This window comes from Aulostomus chinensis, chromosome 18, assembly GCF_037954235.1.
Source record: "Aulostomus chinensis isolate RoL2024-O1b breed Wild chromosome 18, RoL_Achi_v1.0, whole genome shotgun sequence".
NCBI lineage: Eukaryota > Metazoa > Chordata > Actinopteri > Syngnathiformes > Aulostomidae > Aulostomus > Aulostomus chinensis.
The window spans coordinates 2,630,730-2,652,576 of record NC_141337.1 but is presented as its reverse complement, the minus strand read 5'-3'; the positions used below and the strand labels follow the sequence as shown (position 1 = coordinate 2,652,576).

Here is a 21,847-nt window from a genome sequence, read left to right as displayed (position 1 = left end):
GTTTGTTTACCGCAGGGCCTGCGGCAGCCCGTGCAGCTCACCTGCAGGCTCCTGCCAGGCTAAACTCCCCCGCAGGCCCACTTCATGCCTCATTTTCATAATCGCCAGACGTTTTGATTTCGGGGAGTCGGTTTGTTTGAGCATAAGTGCAACAGACTGAATCCATTAATAGAAAGTCAATGAGCGCAGTCAATAAGGCAATTTAGCCAAATACATGAATCAACAATAGTGTATTAAGCTCCTTCCAGTAAGTGGGTCCGGGGAGATGGCGTTTCACTGCGTGCTGTTAAAAAAAAAAAAAAAGAAAAAAAAAAGCTAATGCAATTATGATCAGAATAAGGGCTGGTATTGACCGGTGTGAGAGGCCAGGAGGTGCAGGGGTGGGGCTGCTCTGGGGATGACCCCTTCCCACTTCATGATTGATTGGGTGTGTCTGAGCAATTCCAGCCCAAATGACTCAGTTTGGGTCTGTGTGTTGAGCTACGTTCAGGCTGGGCTCGCGTTATTAACTTAGCCGGGGAGAAGGCACCGTGAATAGCCTGCAGTGGAGCCTCGCTGGGGGACACTGCAGGAGTAAAGAGGGGCAAAGCAGCTTTGCTAAACTCGATTTGTAATTTAAGCCAGGGTGCTGCCATCGATCGAAATCTGCTGCTGCAATAGCAGCCAACCTGCAGCTGGGCAATGGATTAAAGTTTGTTATCATCCACTGCTGCTCTCCCCCCCCCCCAAATGTCTGGAAATTGTCCTAATGAGTCCAACGAGATCTCTTTATTCCTGCCCCAAACACACATCTCCCAGGTTGCAACAGGACCTTCCAGACTGGGACACGATACAGAGTCACAGTCATCAGACCCCTGTGGACGCGCGTCCACGGGGCCGACGTCTGCTCACAGGCGGGATGAGACAAACGTGAACTGAATCAAAACATAGAACAAAAACATGAAATATGAAAAGATATACAAAGACTTTTCAACTCATTGAAAGTAAATCACACTTTTCCATTTAGGCTTCATGCTTCCAGCCAGGCGCTTGTTATTGTTTGCCCAATTTTCGAGATGCCGTCTCTGAGACGCCTGCCATCATCTCCCCAGCACGGAGGAGCAGAACCAACCGGCCTCTTCCGTCCTGCTCATATAGCACAGAATGGACATAATGGATTACCCTGAGTAACCATGACACTGTTTGATAAGACAAATTGCTTTTAAATGTGTAATGTGAAATGAAATTTCCTTCACTTCCATTATGGCAGAACGTCGCAAAAACTTTGGCTCATAAAACAAAAAGAGATGATACTGAAAGTCAGGAAGAGGTTGGAGAATAAAAGAGAACTTCACATTTGTACAAACCCAAACGAATCGTCCTCGTCTCTGGTTGTTGTGTCTCAGCCGCAGAGTCGGGGTGACATCACGTGTCCGGTTCAACTAAAAAAAAGAATGACTAAACGATAAACACCCCGACACCTCGCTAAAAAAACCATTTTGTCGGCACAAACATAATTACTGGGGTTCCACATGAATAAAGCCCCCAACGGCATTCAGTATTTATCGGCTCAGCTCAAACCGGCGCCGATGGAACGCAGAACCTGAAGGAACGCGGCAATGTGTGCCATGAAAAACCTGCATGTGCAAGGATGGTGATTCAATGATTATTAGAGAGTTTTTGTTTTTGTAGGTTTAAGTACAAAGAGTGATAATGGTGTGGTCTCTGACCCCCCCAGGCTATTGTTTTCTCCAGACCTTCAGGACTGACAATAGACAGTCAAGGCAGGGAGACGCTCTCCATTCACCCCTGGTGCGTTTGAGCGTCTGAGAAATGATACCTGTGTTAACTACCAGCTGTCATCCCGGACCAGTAGCCCCCACCCCCCCCACCCCCCCCCAACACACACACACACACACTCACCAGGGAGCAGGTTTACATCAGTCATGGATAACGTGCTGTAACTTTGCTCTCGTCCACGAGAACGCGGTCGTAGAGAAGCAGAGTGCGCTGTTGCAGATGAGCCTGGGAGGTGGATTTGATGGATGCTCCTCCTGTCAGACGGCCGCTAACCGTCAACTCTGCTGTAAAATTATCTCTCTGTTCTTACCCCTGACAGCATTTAGACAAAATTTGCAACTAAAAGCAACTGTGTGTGCAGGGCAATATAAACTCTACGCCTGATTATACTGTGAAAGCACGGAGCTGTTTGCCACATGGTGCGATGTAAGGCTATATATCTATCGGCCTTGCTGTGGTTCCGACAGCGAGAGGCAGAAAAGGAAAATGCATGGCGGCCTTTCTGTAAGGCAAGACGCCCACTTCACCGACAAAACTTTTATTAGCTGTGCATTTAGCTTGCAAAATCCTATATAACGCTTGTGCTTTTACGGTGGCACCTTTAAATCGCCTCAACCGACACGAAAACAAGACGTCAGCCCATGAAATGAGCGTCCTTCTCAAGGGTTAACATTTCATTGGCTAATTTCGGTAAAAGGTGGACAGGATTGGCTAACGGACGCTGCCACGCTCGTTCTGACCCCGCTTCATCTTGTTCCCCCGGGTAGATAAGCAGAATGGACGCCATTGTTGCTGGGATATCTGCGAAAGACAATCCTTCCATTTTGAGCGTGTCATAATAGACCTCTTCCCCTCCCCCGTGATCTCTCTTTTCCCTGCGTCTCTCTGCATGCAGTCCATGTGTTTTGCTCAGCAATGACTCTCAGGTTTTTATCGGTTCCATGTGTTTCATGCCCGGTGGGGGGACGAGGAGGGAGTGAATTGATCCCTAAAGAAACAGCCTGCTTCAATTCTCTGTATCAGATCAGCCAATCGGCACCCCTGTTGCTCCCACTCACTTTCATGATGGTCTCAATAGACTTTCAGTAATATCTGCAAGAATGCTTGTAAGCGCACTCTCTCTCTCTCTCTCTCTCTCTCTCTCGCACACACACACACACACACACACACACTTACTATCTTTTCATCTGTGTATCTCTCATACAAAACTCAAACTCAGCCACTGAAGTAATGGGAAATGAACGGGTGTTGTGAACTCCATCCCATCCCCGCACAAGTTCCCGTAACCTCGCAGCAGCTCCCTCAGGTGTCAAAGACGCGGCCCGTGTTGACTCCCAGGCCCCAGATCTCAGCACCGCCCTGGAAATATCACTTTAAGTTTCACTCGGGTGCAATGATGCAACGCTCACCTTTGCTCTCATCTCAGTTTTATGATTATTGGGAGCATCGGGGACTTTCTGGCTGCGTTTGGGGGAGGTGGTCATTAGATAGATTAGGTTAAGTCTTTACAGTTAATTTATAGTGCGTTTGTGATTTGGGGGTCATTTCAGGAGGGGTTTCAATGCGGCCGGCGGCGCACACCCCCTCTTCAAACCGCATTCTTTTATTACCATTCGGTTTTGTGGATGATTTATGTGCGTCACAATCAAAAGCTGGGAATGATTGTTTCAGCACCATCACACGCTGTCCAGGGCAACAGGGCTGATTTAGGGCTTGTGGATCAGTTCCTGCTGTGGGGGGGGGGGGGGGGGGGGGTTCAATCCGTGCCTGGTCCCGTCCGACATGGATCAGTGGAGAATGTGAAGACCCAGGAGGTAAAAAAAAAAAAAAAGAGGGGGGGTAGGGGTTCTTGTTTTCCAAGGTTTATTTTCTGTCTGTTGGTGGACGGACTGGTGCAGGTTTACAGGTTTCAATTGAACAAGATGGATGAAACTGTTGGAAAATAAACACGTACTTGCAGAGACGCACACTTTGTCATTCTCTCTTCACAAGTAATTCACTCCATCAGTTGTGCATGCGTGCGTGCGTGCACACACACACACACTCACACACACACACAATTAAAAGCACAGCTCAACATGCAGCAGCACTCGGGCTCCCCTGACGTTGACTATAGGCTAAACAAACAGGCAGATGAAAGCTCAGGTCCACGGCGGAGTCGGGTCTCCCCTAACGAGCTGACCAGAGCTAATGGATTGCTCATTACTGCAACTTTAGTGACTCTTGCCTGGATTTAGGCTTTGAAAAGGAGAAATCTAACTTTATTCCAGTCTGGCTGTCAACTTCAATGACATTTTCCTCCAGTCTTGAGCCGGGTGCCAGAGCTAGTGGAGGTAAATCAGCAAATACAAGGAGGAGATGCTTAGAATGTTTTAGTTTTGTGGTTGACAACAAAAAAAAACCCAGACAAATTAGGAGTGGGATATGAGTGAATGAAGGGCCACGTCATTTTAATGATGCAATAATGCTTTAAATATGAGATTTATTAAATTCTGCATGTGCAACAGGCAGTCAAACGGTTTTTCAGTGAAGTGTTGCTGGCGTCTCCGGTGTGTTACGTTCCTTTACGCTAGCGCCAAACTGCAAGTGTTTCAATGTGGGGTTTTTTTCATAGCTTAAATCAAAGTTGATTACTGAGCATTCAGCTGGAAAATGAAGACTTGGATTGTGTCAGTCGACGCACCTGAGAGTTTGTAACTGGACGTTTTTGTTCAGTTTTGTTGTTGTTAGCCATTAGTCCCTATTAGCATCAAGCTAAATATTCGTGGCTGGTTCTTTCCGCATCCTGGAAGGAAGGAAAAACATCTGTGTGAGGTCAAGACGCCTATCAGTGAGTACTTGATAGACAAAAAAACACACATTTGGGTGAAGTATTGCTTTAAGTTTGGGTGTAGTAGTCGAGACAGGTGCACCCAAGGATCTGAACAGCATGAGCAGATCCATGCAGCGCCTGTCCCACAGTTAGCACGACATCTCGGGAGGGGGTTTTTCCCCTCCAAACTTGCATTACCTGGCTTGATTGTTAAGTATTGTGTGGCTGTGTATCACCTCAGGTGAGGTGCGCGATGGGCCGCTCAGTGAGCGTGAGAAGAACGTGGGTAGGAAGTGAAAAACCAGACCATGTCTCCGTGGCGGCCAAACACCACGCGGGGGACAAGAAATACGAGCGGGACAGAAACGCTTGAGCCACAGCGTGAAGGACCAGCTCAGCAGGTCGGAGCTGCTGACTGTGAAACGTGAAAAGGGACTCTTCTCTTAACCACCACCCCCCCCCCCCGCCCCCAGGTGGGGTGAGACATTAAGGATCGTACGAGATAAGTGGTGAGACCTGAGATATACGATATAAGATGAGATAAATCACGCCAGGCATTAGATGAGACTTGATACGTAATCAGAGAAATTCAAGGTGCTGTTAGGCACTTGAGCCATATCGGCACTGGAAGAGATCTCCAATCAGGACTCTGATCCACTTACCAGGGCCAGGTGGACCTGAGAAACCGTCCCGCATGGCCGCTTCCTGATACATCCAGATATTAACACTGGATCTCGTCAGACTAACCATCAGAGGACTTGCAGTGTCAATAGTGCTTGATGTCACTGTTCCAGGCCTCTGACTGGTGAGTCCAGCCCCCCCCCCCCCCCCCCCATGCAGATCCCACTGTTGTCACTGATGTGCAACAACGATGGATATTATTAGAATCACAACCTGTCTTGTGCCGCGGCTCCTCGGTGAGTCAGAAAGAGGACAAACCCGTCATTCAGTCAACACCGGCAAAATGAGAAATTCCTCGCTGTGAGCACCCCCCCCCCCCCCCCCCCGCCGCCAACCCCGATATCTAGCACCTGCTCAGTACTGATGGATGCACCACAGCCCTGAGGCCACCGTGTAAGCCACAACATGGCACAGCTCTGAAGTGACTGGACACGTGTGGCAGCGCCGCTGCGAATCCTCGGGTCGAGCTCCTGCGGGTCTGCTTTGAATCGTTGTCAGGTGTTCGACATTAAGCCCACCGTGTTTCACGTCTCACATGGTTTATGACACTTTTCCTTTGACACAAACGCGGGTCTTCAACACAGAATAGAAGTCCAATTAGGTAAGGTGAGGTACTTTATTGTCCCTGTGGGGAAACTGTCTGTGTGAGGTAGAGACAGGGTGAAAGACAGGACATCAGCAAGTCTCAGCCACTTCACAAGCCCCACAGTGCCTCATAAAAATGTATAACTACGATAAGAAAGTGCCTGGATCCACTGGACAGAGCTGAAAAAGAGGAGGGAGGTCTGATCAACAGCTAAGATTTATGGATGGAGCATCAAGATCTCCTAAAACGTAAATAAAAGAAGTCTGATTGGAGACTAAGAATGACGCAATAGCAAGTTGCTGTCGGAGAGCCTGGTTGCCAGAACCTGCAGCCCAGAGGCGAATGGATCAAAGGCTGTAAAAAGCGGGTGCAAAGGGTCAGAACGAATTTTCTCCGCTTTGTTAAGAGATCTGGATCTTTAAAGGTCTCCCAGGCTGGTCAAGTACCCTTCCTTCCTCCTCTAAAGTGAGGCCGTCATGGCTGACACCTGCCCAGGAAACTCTTAAAACAATTACAACTCCCTCGAAAGCTCAGAAAACATCACCTGCCAAGAAGAAGGGGAAAAATATAAAAGCATAGCTCTCCTTCTTAGATTAAAAACACTAAATTAAATCAAGTGTGCCATCAGTGCATGCCAGAGAGGGTCCCTAATGGCAGACTTCTCATTCTTTTATTTTATTAATTCCCTCTCCTTGCCCAGCCATCTCTTACTGTAACAGCCTCTCTGACTCATCCGCTGCAGGAGGAGGGGAACGGGAGGAAAAAGCACCCGTGAGTGGGGTGTGTGTGTGTGTGTGCGCGTGCGCGTGTGCACGGTGCCTGCCTGAGGTGGAGTGAGTCACGACGCACCGCAGGACCCATTCATCACGGTGTGATGCTGGCATCGCCTGCACCTTGGCACTGTCCATCACGGCCGACCTGAGCAAATTAGGAGGCTTTATCTGGGACTGGCTGGTGTTATTGTTGCCTCTCAGCTTCCCCGTCTGTGGTCCCGTGGCGGCGGATAAAAGGACACAAGCACAAGATCCTGGTAACACTGGTGCTCCCTCTGCGCCTTGAGAGGATGTGTTCTTACACCCTAAATGAGACTCATCGGTCTAAATTACTTGGGTTTCAAGAGACAATGGCTCACAGTCTTCTTTACACCACCCATCCAACTCTATTTACTTCGTGTCCTTATCCACTCAAAGCTGCTTGTGAACTACGGACCTTGTGGATAATTTGTCATGCAACAATATGAGACTGTCCTCCAAACCGCCAAGAGACGCTGACCTGCGGTGATTGGCTGCCCCTCCATTGAGCGGAAAGTCTTTCACCGTGGATGCCGTCATAAACTACCTGTGAGCCGGGCGACAAGTTTCCTTGGGATTCCGCCGCTACAACGATGCCTCTCTCTCTCTCTCTCTCTCTCGCTCTCAGAGTCGTGTGTTTTACGGCGCTGAGACAGTTAGAAGTCTGGAGGAAATACAGCTGAGATATTTCAGAGCGGTGAACGCTCCGGGCAGGGGACGCTTTCCGATGTGAGGACCAGACTTTTCAACTTTATAAAACTTTTGTCATGTTTCAAAGTCCAAAATTGATGGTAATCTCGTGCAGCCGAGTCATTCTGAAAACAGATTTTTACACAAGAAGCACTCAAGAAAGAGGAAATAGAATACAAATAAGAAGAATACAGTACGTGTGTGTGGGGAAGGCTGATGCAGAAACGGGAGATCAAGGCCTTGCTCGGCATTTCTGGGATGAACGTGAATGACAGAAGGGGCTAATCTCACCCAAATGTCCACCGTCAAAGGCCACAGAGCTGATATGGAGTTTAGACGGATGCCTCACGCCTCAAAGAAGAAAGTCGTTGAGGTGAGAAAGGCGCAATTAAATGCATCAGCTGCCTTTTCCAGTGTGAAGGCAGGTCCTTCTAATCTCACCATCCAAGGAAAGGAAGGCTGAGAAATCCCGAAGAAAGGACCTGGAGCTCGTGACTCAATGATACTGAGGTTAGAAACCAGCTGTCATAGAAGAAGAACTATTCAGAATCAGATGGAGACGGACGCCTGCGACTGCAGGGTGGAACCCCCCAGGATCCAGAGGGAAGAAGCCCCCCCTGGGTCCATAGGTAGCATCGGTTCGGAAAGGCAAGGATCACTCCACGGAGGGCCAGGCATAAAACTGAGTCGCACACTTCAGGCATAGCTGTTGTTGCTTTCCCCGAGAGACATCAACAACAATGGCAAAGAGGCTTTTATTTTGAAAGTGAAATCCCCACACTGGAGCCTTGCTTTTATTTCGTCATATTTTTTCTAAATTACGATATATAATAATAATGATAATTAATAACTGTGTCAGCAGCTGCTTGCAGCAGAGAAACAGTGTTGACATTATAATATTTCGCAAATGTCAAACCTTTAGTGCCTGTCGAACTTTACGACGCAGCTATTTATCAGCCCAGTCAGTAATTAATACCAAAAGGGCTGAGCCAAACCATGTGACCTGCTCTGGACCTGTGGAAGCTAGTCCAGAGCCCTGCTTAGCCAAAGTTAATCCAGGGCTTTTTGAAGGGGCTTGTGAAACATTTGCAGCTGTTCTAAATCTCTCCTCCGAAGTTCCACTGGATGTCAGATGCTGAGCAGCACATCGTGTTTGGGGATGTGGAACTAAAGGCTGTTGTAAACTTTCTGTGCATCTCAGTGCGCTGCGGTTTACTCTGTGTGTGCTACTCATTAGTTAGCCAAACCACATCTGGGTCTCCAACCAAACAGTGTTCTTGTCTGGGATTAAGCAGAACAATACTGAGATGGCATAGATCTGTTCCCACGAGGAACGGCTAGGAAAATGGAGGGTCCCCCCAACGGACTCACTTCGAGTTGGACTGTGGGATAAAAGAAAGTCAGATATGTTGATTCAATCTCACCTTTCTCAGCGTTTTAAACTCACACTTGTTTATTCGCGTCACATGTTGGCTCTGAGATGTTGTGCTTGTGGTTTGTTTTTCTCAATTTATACTCCGTGTGAATAATGCATCCCCTGGCAAACATCCCCATTTGTTTGATTCACAATTCTAACAGATTTGTTTTGTTTGTTTGTTTTTTTTAAAAGAAGAAGAAGAAGAAGTGACGTACGCTTTGTGTTGAGCAGCATGAGTGAAGTGTTGCATTACCACTCGTAGCCCTGGGATGTTTACCATTTTTCTCATTCTCTCGTTTGCTCTTTAACTGACGGCAGCGTGGTCACTTGATGAATGTGTGCGGCGCCATGTGTGCCAACCAACATTCACTTTTAACAGTAACGTTTCTGGTCTCACATTCCCCCCCTCTGAGCCGCAGAGCCCTTGGGGGCAAATCCATCCTCATAAACAGACGTCGCACATCTTTAGGCTCTTCCTCATAAAGATTTCTTTTATTTCTGCTGAATCACCCCTCTGTTCCACTTGTTTTCTCCGTCCTGCCCACACCCTCGCTCTTGATGACAGGGCTGCCAACACCCAGGGCCACTGTGTTACTCACCACGTTTACTGGTGCGACCGTTGACACTAACCCCCCCCCCTCCTTCCCTCTGAACCCAACCACCCTGTGCACCTCATCCCCTTCCTCTGCCCCCATCATCCATCTCCTCCATGTCTGGTCCGCCCCCCTCTCACTTTAATCTCATGAAAGTGGATTCCTGATATAGAGAAGGCTTTTAAGTGGATGGTATTGAAGTTGGTATGGAGTGTGTATGATGGGTGAGAGGCAGAGGTGGAGTGATGGGGAGAAGGCAGGTGTTTCCTGTAATGGCTTCTCCCCACCATCTCCTATCAACCCCCCAAGCATCAGCCATTACATAGACACCCAGAAGGGGGTTTATGATGTTGCGGTGAAAACGAGAGGTGGACGAAGAGATAAAAAGAGAAAGAGAGTGCAGGTCCATTGGAGCGCAGCGGCACCGCCGGCCTCTTACCGATATTGATCCGCATCACAATCCAGCTCACTTTCCCTCATATGTAGTCACATCCAATTATGGTTCCATCTGGAAAGCAGCATGTGTCAGCAGAAGCTGCAAAAAAAACAAAAAAAACAAACACTGCATATTCCTGAGCGGGTCGCGCTGAGCAACCGCCTTCAGGGACTCCAGTGGAGAGCCCTGAGTGGCCACGAGACAGGGCTGGTTCCCTCAATTTTTTTTTTATTGTCCTGCCACAGGAGGTAACTCATTCTCTTCAGTAGGAAACTTGTTCCCTCGGTTTAATTGCTTTGAGGCCAGGAGATAAAACATGTAGTTCCTTCCTGGCCACAGGCTTTATGCTGTCCCCTCAATTAAGCCTTAAGATTCCCCCTCAACTTAATTATTTTGAGGCCACAAGATAAACTATAATTAAGTAATGTCGGGCCATGAGAAGTAACTTGTCCGAATTTGTTACGTTGGGATGAATTAATGAAATTGAGGGACCGACTTATATCTTCTCACACACACAAAAACAACTCTCTCTCCCCCACTATGGAGACTCCAGGGCTCCACAAAGAAGTGCGCACCTTTGTGTCTTCTCTCTGTGTCCGATCCACTTTTCTCTGTCCAAAAGCCTGAATTCCCAGGGGCGAGCGAGCTACTTTGTTGTAACGTCTCCATTTGAGGAGACGATGAATACGCTCCCTTCTTCACCACCACCACCCCCCCCCTCCCCCCTCGTTTCCCAGCTGAACGCGGCTGTCTGGGTGGTATTACTTGACTATTGAGATGCACGAAACCAGGAGACGCTGTCAAGTGACCGGGTTGTGCTGGGTGTGTTTGTTTGTGTGTATGATGAGTCATATATACTCTACATATGGGTCTGGTGATCCATCTTCTGTTTCTTATTACATTCAAGGATATCTCTGTCCTAATGACAGCAGTTATTCCAACAAAGACAGACCTCTTGAAATGTCTGATGATATAAGTGCTCCATACCGGCGGTGTAGTGGTCCCTGGAGAGACAGAGAGGCTCTATTAGGTAGATGGCTCGATCACTGAGGAGAAAGTGCAGTCTATTTTATTTCAATGGCTGTTTAGGTAGAGACGATGATAATAATAATGACAATAAACCATTTGTACAGTTACTACACAGTGCTTTACAAGGCTGAGACCAGATGGACACAACAAGAATCAATCAATCGAAATGCAAAGAATCCACGAAAACAACACTGAAGATATGCACCATGGTAAGACAAAAAAGACTAAAAATGAACAACTAATATTCATTCGGATTCTGTAGATTCATGCATGATGGTGATGGCTCGTGAATGATTTTGTATCAGTTCTGGACATTAAGCAGACGAGGTAATGGTTGCACTTTTAACGTAAACGATGTATTTTAACTCAAACCCTAAACTATCTAAAATAAAAATCTATCTGCATTTCATAGTATATTACATTTTTTCTTTTTGAATTTGACAAACCTGTCGTGAAATGTTTCAGGAGTGATGCTCCATATACAAGACAAAAAAGGTTATCAGATGAAGGATTCAAAGCACTGGGAGTGACCGATGTAGCATTAGCTAAGAAGAACGTTAGCTAGAAAAGATGGATGGGAGGGCAGGCATAGAGTTTGGGTTTCTGCTTTTGGTCAGATTTGTTGTTGAGTATTATAAGTACCATACGTAGTTTTTACATTTACTTCTTTCATGTTCTGTGTTTGTAATGAATCTGAACTCAAGCCAGGGGCTTCCTATTAGGGAGTATTAGAGTGAGGAAAGAGCAAAAAATATTTTATACTATGAGAAGAGTCAAAATGTCAAGAAAATGTCAAAATGATAAGAATAAAGTCAAAGAAAATCAGAAGATAACTTTTTTTTTCTCATCCCTGACCCCCAGTTCCCAAAACAGCTTTCTGAGTCTGTGACTGTAACGTTAGCTTACTAGTTAGCAACCTAGCAGTTTAACAGGTAGGTAACTTTCTCTTGCTTGACAAAACACAGATCCTACACCAGCTAGAAAATCAAATTTACATTGCCTTGGTTACTCCTGTACTCGTACAAGAACAACTAGTGGCATTTCTGAGAGAGTGAGAAAACCTTTCAAAATACAGTTTAACTTTTGTGATGAACACAATCTGGAATTGTTACTGTTGAGTAAATGTACAGTACATCCAAACCTTTTCACACGCTCAACACATGGCTGAGATTCTGTAACTAATTTATAATATCAGTTACATATGAAACTTAATTCTTCACTCTAAAAAATGATTTGTCTCATATTGTAAGCCTGCAAATCTTGTCTGGGAGCTTTTCTACTTCGGTTCAAGAGAAGGGGGTTGAATGAATAATCTATCATTCGCTGTGATCATCTGGGAATAATAAATGTGACACAGTTTAGAGGACCTTCGTTCCTCTGACCCCTGTGAAAGCCTGACCTCCACCACGTGACAGTCTATAAAAGTTCCGTCTGAATAAAGTGCTGTAAAATGTGTTTTCAGGACAAGGTAACTGATTGAGTGGGGTTATTCTGAAGAGGGCATTCTCAGGTAAATCTCCATGGTGACAGCAGGCTTGAGCCATCTTTTAACTGAGAGTTATGGGCCAGGAGGTGGTGATAGTGGTGGGGAAACAATGTAGAAGAATTAATGGAATGAACTTTTTTATGGAGCCGTCCCAGGAACTCACAGCTGCCTCAAAGTTTAGAGAGAATAACATCTGCTGAAATGAACGTCTCTGTTATTGGGGAGAAAACTCAGTCAGCAGGTACCTGTAAAGTGTAAAAGGGGCTTAACTGTTTGGGAGAACGAGTAAACCCCAGTAATTATCCCCACACGACGAATGCATGTAAGCGTTGGTCAGCTTTCAGGTTGTTCAGTGATTGTGAAAGAACGAGGCAAAATGAGTTCATTGTTTAGACGTGAGCTTCAGCTTCAGGTGGTCACGATGGAAAATCCATTATGGAGAGAGGGGGAAAAAAAAGATACTGTTTTGGGGGAGAAAACAGTCGAAGGGAAGAAGTTTTCTTTGTATTGAATTTTCAAAGTCAAACTAATTAAGAGGATGTTTTTTTTCGTGGTGCATTTCAAGAATAAAGGCAATATTTCGAGAAATAATGTGACAGGATTAAAGTCTCTACGCACATAATGAAAATAACCCTTCCTGCTGTCAGTCTTGTCTCCTCTGTGGCTCTAACACTCCTTGGTATTTACTAGACCGAGTACAAGTGAGGACATTTAATGTCCTCAAACATCTCTGTAGTCCCCTTTAGCTCCTTGCTATCAACCACCTTTTTAATGACTCATAAAAGCTCCAAAATTCACAAGTGCGGTGTTTACTGACGAGCTGTCGAACACAAAGTTGACGTGCCTGAAGCCAATAAAAAGGAACCCTCTCTTTGAGACATGAAAATGGCGGCGCCGCCGTGTTAACTTACCGCTAGTACTCACACACAGCCGGATCTCGGATTTCTTGTACCAAACCCTGATGGATCCGGCTCCCTGGGCTCCAGAGGTGAGGGGATGGAGGGTCTCTGAGCAGCGGGATGCTTTTAAAGTTCTTTGGTTGTGGCCTCGGTGGCGTTGTGTTGCACCTGCTGCATTTCCCCGGGGTCTCCCTCTGTAAAAGAGGGCAGATGTGCTGTCGCTCCCTGTTTTCAGGTGTGCCCCCTCCAGTGCTCTGATCACCTCACCTGTATCATGTTTTGCCACATGGCTATTTGGAGGCTCCTGCTAATGCACCTGCATTGTTAGCGGATGTGAGTTCTCTGCCTTTTATGCCTCTGTTGTCCTGTTTTCCTGCATTTACTGTCGTCAGTCTAGATTATTTTGTCATTTTACATTTGGAACCCAAGTGTTTTCCCTGTTGTCTGCAATGTTTGTAGATTTGTCTTTAATCATTTGCCTGTAAATCAATGGCATTTACATCTGCGCAGTTTTATCTTGGCGTTGATTCAGTTTTGTGTTGCACAGAAAGACAAACTAAAGTTCCTCCTGTGTTTGAATTCTATTGCTTTCATGCTAAAACGCTTGAGTGACTTTTCCAAGAGCAAAACCTCCTTTAAGTCATCACGCAAACTGTTAGGCTTTGCTACGCTGCTAAAGCTACATTGAAGTAATCAGCCATTAAACACAAATGATGTCCCCGCTCCATTGCTGCTAGCGTTGCTGAACATCCACTTACATGTCAGAGGTCACCACTATTTTAAGATTTCTGGGGGGGGGTCATTGAAATACATCAGTCGACAGCACAGTAATGAATCTTGAAGCTTCGAGTCTTAAACGAGGCAACAGACGTGTCAAACATCATCAAAACAAAACAAGAGTTGAAGCTAGTTGTGGTGACGCGCTGAACAAAAATGTGTATTTTTCTTCTTTTGTTTTTTTTTTTTCTTTTCTGCAATAATCCAAATTCCAGTGTGCAAAATCTCACTGGCTTTGGTTCAAGGGAAACCATGGCGGTCCAACTTCCGAGTTGGCCCACAACAATACGTCATCCCTGCGGCACGCTCGGTAATCTGTCTTTTCTTTTCCTTTTTCCAAGCATATTGGAATCTCACAAGTACCCGGGGAGAGGTTCTGAAAATGTGGGTACAATTTATGCCTTGTGATTGTTACTCTGTTTTTTAGTTATGTGCTGATTCTGAAGAAAAAAACCTTGAAAACCTGCCACGAGTCAACGGTTGAAATCCAGATTATCGTCACAGGCTGTAAATGGTGACGGATTTCTGTTCTTTTTGTCCCACATTCGTTAATTTTGACTGTCCTTGACATTAAAGTTTCTTCAGACTTTTTAATTTACATGTAATAGACAACAAGTGATGTGGCACAGATAAGTAATGAAGAGCAAGATCAGCTCTGTGTGTGTGTGTGTTGGATGTGTGCATATAGGACTATTGTGTAATCTACTCAGCTCATGCTATCATTGTTGTCCCTGTCCAAATTCTGTAAACCTGCACGCTGGGATTGTGGCTAAAATAAACAAACTACACACGAGCCGCCGCCTCAGGCTCCCGCAACAAGAACAAAGATGTCTGACGGAGTTGAAGTGACGCTTCACCTCAACACAGGCCGACTGGTTCCCATATGCTGCAAAGGTGCAGCGTCGTAAACGCCCACACGCTGGCGTACAGTAAAATCATGGCAGCACACATACAGTGCGTCTTTACTGTTAGCCAGAGAGAAGAACAGGATGGTGCCCAGGGGCCCGCCACACCCTCCAGTCATTAACCCTGGCCTGGGAGGGGAAGGTTTACTGGGCTCTGCTGAGTGTGATGACCCGAGATGAAGTGGTCAGGACCACCTCCCTCAAATCAGCAGCTCGCCCTCGTAACTCACAGCAGCACCAGGAGTCTCCAGAACTCCTCATTGCGCCTACTCTCTCAGGCGCTGTACTTTGTGCGTGTGACAGCGACGACATTTTTATTTTAATGTTGGCGGCTTTGTTGCCAACGAGACTGCTGAACTTAGACGCCAGGTCCTGGTGCAGATTCCTTTCATATTTCTGCTCTTTGATCCAAGAGACTGCCACTGAGGGACAAACCCTGCAGCTTTACGGCAGTGCTGGTGAATTATAAACCCATGCAGGAAGTTGTTGCTCAACGCCACGGTGCCACATGCATCAGGAAACTGAGTTGGTGGATCCAAAGGTGTCACAGTCCTGTTTGGACCATGTGGATGTTCAGTTTTGGACTTTTAGCATGAAACACTTTCAGTTTGAATATCATAGACCCCTTAGTTTTCGTCTTTTATTTTACTGACTCTTTTATATCTCCAGTTCCTGTTTTATTTTGAATTTGAGTTCCCTCCTCTGTCTTGTCTGCCTCACTTCCTGTCTTTCTACGTTTTCCCTCCCTTTATCCATGCTCACCTGCGCCAGCTCCGTTCGCAGTGATTCTTTGGAAGCTTGTCATCCTCCCTCGACTGCTTCTAAGACAAATACTCTCCTTTTGACTCCACTGCACTTCTACAAACTTGTCAGTTTTACTGCAGTTCATTTATTAAGTTGGAAGCGTTTGCCAACGCACTGTGACATCAGTCTAATCTCGTGAAGATGATTTCGGCTCTACGTTCCAAATCACCTGACCTCCAACTGACCTGCAGGAGGAACTTACTTCTCTTTGTTTTTGTCAGTGGTCAGGAATAAAACAAGATCAAATTTGCAAACATTTTCATCTAAAAGGTCCAATCAGTTGAATTTGCTAGTTCAGGCAGTACTCTTTGTGATTTTGAACGCATTGTTTTATCTCGTGATGGATCCTGTGGCAGGTGTGTGCAGGTGGAAAGGGTCTGTGGAAATGCATCTGTTCTGGTTGGCGGGGGGATGAGCCTGGAAGCAGGCCTGGTTGAGGAACAATTAACCAGGCTTTAAGGGGGGAACCGGGGCCCGTCCCATGCCTGTCAGGCCCGCTGCCTGTGTAATCCACAGTGACAGCCAGAGGTCAAGCCTGAAATGGTTTTCTTCAACTGTCAGGCAGGTGAGATTTGATGGCTTCTTGGCCCGCTGAACATTAACGCTGCAGATGCCCGGCACGATGCGCAGCTGCACGGTTAGATAAGTACAGCCGTGGAACATGTGGCCAGCCTCCGTATCAGTTGTAATTGATTTGTAATGGTTATGTGTGCTGCAAGTACACGAGTACATGCCTGTGAAAGCCCACGGTGAAAAATGACTGGTACGCTCACCCCATCTGGTCAGGCAACCCGCATGATGAGACATGTGAAAACAAACATTTAATCAATTTCAATTAAGTCCTCATGTTATGAATTAGCCAGTCAGCGTCTGGACCTCCACTCCAGAGACGTTTTCCCACCAAATTCACAGGGGTTCTTGAACCAAACCATCTGAACCTTGGTTCTATGGACCGGTTGAACCGGCTGGCGTTCTCACCAGCTTTGAGCTCCCGGTCTGCCTAATGTGGTAATGTGGGACAGAAGGGACGAGGGGCGGGGAAATGTCATGACGATTTTTTTATTTTTGGGATCCTACTGTGAATCCAATTGAAGGATTGGAACAAATTATTTTAGGCGAGAATGCTTGAACGGTTCAAAATCAGGTTTGTGAACTGGCAGAGAGCCCAGTCCCCGTTGGTGGGAGAGCGGTGGTGCTGTGGGCCTGTTTGCAGGATCCCCATCAGCTTCGTGAGCCCTGGTGTTTGCTGTTGTTCCACAGAACCCCCACCCCAACTGTAATGGATGTTCATCTGTTTCATTTTGCTGCGGACGCTTTCACGCATTCCACCATTGCTTATTTCCATCTAGGATCTTCTTTACAAGGACACAACGGAATAAATTAAACTCATCAGAATCAACGGAGACAGTTCAATACCACTGAACCTCCACAGGTGCAAACTCATGTTTCCTTTCACTGTGTTTAATATGAATAACTCCAACCAAGCCAAAAGATTCCAAATCAGCATCTCCATCACTGCAGCGTGAAACAAGAACCTCCGAGTTGGAAGAAACTCACCCTACTCAATTAGCTACGATTCTAGCATCATATTCTGAGGAACAAAGACTCGGTTCTCCTCCCTGGAATTCAACGGTCTATCCAGTTCAACCAAAATAAAAATAACCAGGTAACAAAAACCTAAACAATGTAGCGGCATCTACTTCCTCTCTACTGGACAGTAAGTCCAGTTCCGCCTGGCGTGATATCGAACAGGGCCATCTGTGAGAAACTTCCTATTCTGCACACTGCAATCATAAATAAATCAGTAAGGACCTGCAGCTGCTTCAGATTTAGCAGTAAAAGTACACTCTCACCGCCTGCTGGAGAGCAAACGACATGCTAAACCACAAACTATCTCCTTCACCTTTCTGGCATAAACCCATGTTAAGAATCAATAAGGAACCCATAAACTTCCCAGCATGGAGACAGAGCAGAGCAACCAGCCCGGGGCACCTTGTCAGTAGCAGCTCTCTTGTGACTTCTGACCTCATCAGAGAAGCGCGCACTCCTCACCACTCTGAGTACACACACGTACAATTGATATCCACAACTCCGCTCTTCTGTTACATGCAAATCTATTTTTCCATTTCAAGCCAAAAAGTTACCATCAGATTTACGAACTCATTCCTCATCGTGATGTTTCAATACCAACACACGTGCGTCAGACTTGAATTTGAGTGAGACATCAAACTACACGCCAAAAACCCTCTTCCACGTCGTGCAATATGAGGTTCTGGAGTGAGCACATCAGCACCAATAAAACCTTCCACATGGTCTTCACAGGCACTCGCGCACGCACGCTGTCCTACTGAAGGAGACCGCCGTTGCATTCTGGATCCGCAAACCAGTTGTTGGGCGATTATGGCCAGGGGTCGTGGGAGAGATAGATCCTCAACCTCCTCATTCGTCTGTCTTTCAGGTGATTTTTACTGAAATTCCCAAAGCACTCTAACAGCTTTAACTGTGGCCAAGAAAACCGTAGGAGTCAACAGGAGGGATGGATTGAAAATGATCACTAAAGCTCTGGCTCAGTCTGTTAGCGGAGCATGTAAAGCTGAAGAAGCTCAGGTCCGCCCAGAAGGACAATCCTTCAATAACACCTGGTCTCCTCCTGCACTTCATCCGGTTCCACTTCTTCTACTACGATACGACAACTCGTGTTTTTAACCACCCATCACCTTGTTTTTGCTTTTATTTTTCTCCTTTTAACTTCCCCGTGCCTCTACGGTTCTGTCCTCTGCCAGGAAGCTAATATGATAGCTAACATGTCTGTTTACAAGCAGGTTATTTAAAAAAAGAAAAAAATCAAGATATTTTATTGACATTAGATGGGGAGATTGATAATATACCAATGGATTAACCTTTAGAGACCATCTGGATGAATGTGTAGATCTGGACCCTGAGGGGTGTTCCTGACCGTTAGCACGATGTAGCTATGAACCATAGTTTCTGCATGCGTCATCCTCATCCTATTCAACAGTAATCGTGGATATCGCCAAGAAATGTGACCTTAGGCTGATGAAATACATTGAGTCCATATACTTGGAGAGATAAAGTAGAAAGCTGTCAGATACACAGGACGTACGGAGACATATTCTCGGACATTGTGATGAAAACAGATTTTGATTGTGCTTCATCCATTTACAGCAGTGTGCGAAGGAATCTGATGGTCCAGCCTGGGAAGAAGTTGTTGAGCCTTGTCTTTTTGAACAAATTAATGTTAGCGTTGAATTTCAAATGATTGCTTTTACCCTTCAAGCATTGTAAAATTGGGAGTTCATCGTGGAGTATTAGGACACAAAATGTTAAGTCGTATAAAAGCCTACTTTCAGCAATAATCTGCAATAATCCAATGGAAATGAGCTGTTGATTTGGGGTTGAGGGAATCGGTGATGCTCACCTTAGAGTTAGTCCCCAAGAACATGTCATCCCTGGGGCACTTCATTCTGTATCCACGTAGCCTCCTTGTAGAGGTAGAGTATGCACTTTCTGAGTTCTTCTTCTATTATTTGTAATGTTTTTTCTTGACCGTCTCTGTCGCAGACTTGTCGTCGGGCAGCGGCTCGTGCTTTCAGGGTTTCGTCTTCTGGCCAGCTTGGGGGGGAATGGATTCTGTGAAAACACGCATCCTTTTGACACGAACGAAAGGGGAGGAAACCAGGCAAGGTTAAAGTAATACTGCAGTCCTCCTTGGATTATTTATGGTGGTGTGCTTTACCCTTGTCACTCAGAAGGGTGCTGGTGGGTGTGTCTGACAAGATGGCTGCCTTCCTAAATTGATGTATTACTGTGGTGACTTTTTCCACTTTGTCGTTTGACTCCGATGGCCAAGAACACACTCTCACACACACACACACACACACACACACACACACACACACACACACACACACACACACACTCACTCACACACACACACACTCACTCACACAGCAGAGGTGTTCCTATCTCAGAGGGGACCGGTCACTGACATTCATTAATACATGTGCAGTTTCAAGCCTCTTACCCATCACAACTGAATGGCTAAAGTCAAGTTCACAATCCGTCTCTCTCACTGTCATCGGATGGCTGCGGTCGCCTCCAGCTTGCTGCCTCGAATCTTGAGGTTGTTGTGTGTTGCTCGCTACTTGAGTAAGCAGTCGCGGGCCGCGACACATTACAACATCAGTGGATTGTAATGTTTTTGCATGAACATTTCATAGTCTGTGAATTCTGCATTCAGACCAAATCGGGCGCTGCAGCAACCAGACAAGTTCTCTCGCTCCCCTGAGTGGGAGTTGTGGGTTTTTAGCTGCAACACGTGGAGGGGTCGCCATCGGAGAGACTGATCAGCGAGCCCCTTGGCTTGGATCAAATAGCATTCTGGCTCTGATCTGTGAGCGCTGGTTAGCCTCAGGCTGGGAACAATGGGGTTAAAGAATTTCTACATTCATCTTTCATACATCTAATTCTAGCTTCCACCCTAAAACTTAAAACAGCCCATTTTTTGGGGTCCAACATGTTTTGTGGTGCCAAAACGCTGGATCCCAAGTTAAGACCTTGTGGTTACACACACACACACACACACACACGTGTTCACACAGTAGCCTAACGTCAATGTGAGGTACATCAATTTTAAGGCAGCATGACAGGCTCCAGGGCAGGTTTCCTCAAAGCTGCACATCTTCTTAATGAAGAGCTGGGGATCATCCAACCATTTACCATCACCATTTACTTCATTTTTCTTTTGTATGTTAATGGTAGTCATGGGAATAAAGGTTTATTTTAAAGTTTGTCTTCTGGTATCTGCCTACAGGGCACGCCATGACTCGAACAGAATCCCAGGAACTCGGACATATGGGAAGCATCAAGTCTCTCCGAGCCATCACTTCCTTCCTCTTTATTTCCTCTGCTGTGATGAAGAACCGGTGTCCGTTCTCCGATGGCCTTTCCCATTACAAAGGTCACCTCTGGCTATTACTGAGGGTGCCTGTGGACCAGAGGTGGACTTCTGGACCAATGATATCCAGGCTGGCTCGGAAAACCAACAGGAAATGGAGAAATGGGAAGGAGCTGTACCTGTGTTAGCACTGGATCTTTGCAAGGAAGGAAAGGCTCAGCAGTAATGGCTTGTTTACACAGTTTGGAAAGCGCCGATCTTTTGATTCATGTAATTGGTCTCAATCAATCAAGGTATCAATCAGCAGTCTGTGGTTCGAGTAAACCTATTAATCATTTTGGACTCCCGCTCTGCTGATGGAACCTTCAAGACGAGGTCAACCGCAACTTCTCGAGGAAAAGCAGTAGTGGGTAGTGTTGCTCTCTCATCAAAGCAGGAAACAACTGCTTCTAATAGCAATGGCGCCGGTATCTGCTGCCGTTAGCCGGTGCAGCGTTCATCCCGGCTCTCCCTATGAGGGTGCAGGCTTTCGCGGTGAGACTTACTACTTCTCACAGACAGGTGGAATTATTTATCCACTTTCACGTGAGAAATGCCTCACTATCATTGTTACCAAAAAGAAGGAATCCTTCCAAAAACAATTTCAAAAGTTCAACTTCAGTAAAAGTAAAAAGGTATAGTTAGCAGGCTTCACATGTTAAATGACATCATATTAATCTGTTTTGATCAAGTTTTCTAATGGTTTCTTAATATTAATTCTTCAAATTAACTAGTGAAAGAAGTCTTCAGATCGATTAAGTCGGAAAAAAGTACAATGTTACCTTTGACAGGTAATGAAGTACAAGCACAAAGTCGCATAAAAATGCAGTATTTTCTCCACTTTCGTGAATGTACTGTATCAGTTCTACTACCACTGCTACTTCTAGAGGAAGAACTGTTTGGAATGAAGAGTCATCCATAAAATCAGTTCCATCTGCAAGCTCAAACACCCGGTTCTCCGTTCTGGTAGCACCCACCCTCCTAAAGTCTGTCACTCTCTCTCCAGCTCGTCCAGCGAGTACAATCTTGATCTCCACGGCAAACAATACATGTTTGTACGGCTCAAACAGCATCTGCCCGACGCAGTTCTTCCCTGGATTCCTCAGATGTGCAGAAGAGTTTGGCAGCAGCGACCCTGGTGGTCTCTCACTCCTGTAATTGCAGCGACCCTACTCTTCCTCCCACAAGCTCTCTCCAGCCCTCCA

General features: G+C 46.1%; 2 long non-coding RNA genes across 2 annotated transcripts; one reads left to right on the top strand and one right to left on the bottom strand.

Annotated features, from left to right (window-relative positions):
* Nucleotides 1-983: 983 nt before the first annotated feature.
* LOC147244661 (uncharacterized) lies at nucleotides 984-9,983 on the bottom strand. Its single transcript, XR_015110166.1, has 3 exons — nucleotides 9,789-9,983; nucleotides 1,347-1,421; nucleotides 984-1,125 (listed from the first exon to the last, which is right to left on the bottom strand). It is a non-coding gene; the product is annotated as an uncharacterized LOC147244661 (long non-coding RNA).
* A 756-nt stretch (nucleotides 9,984-10,739) lies between these two features.
* Nucleotides 10,740-21,103, top strand: LOC147244660 (uncharacterized). Its single transcript, XR_015110050.1, has 3 exons — nucleotides 10,740-10,815; nucleotides 10,919-11,023; nucleotides 20,520-21,103. It is a non-coding gene; the product is annotated as an uncharacterized LOC147244660 (long non-coding RNA).
* The last annotated feature ends 744 nt before the right edge of the window (nucleotides 21,104-21,847 follow it).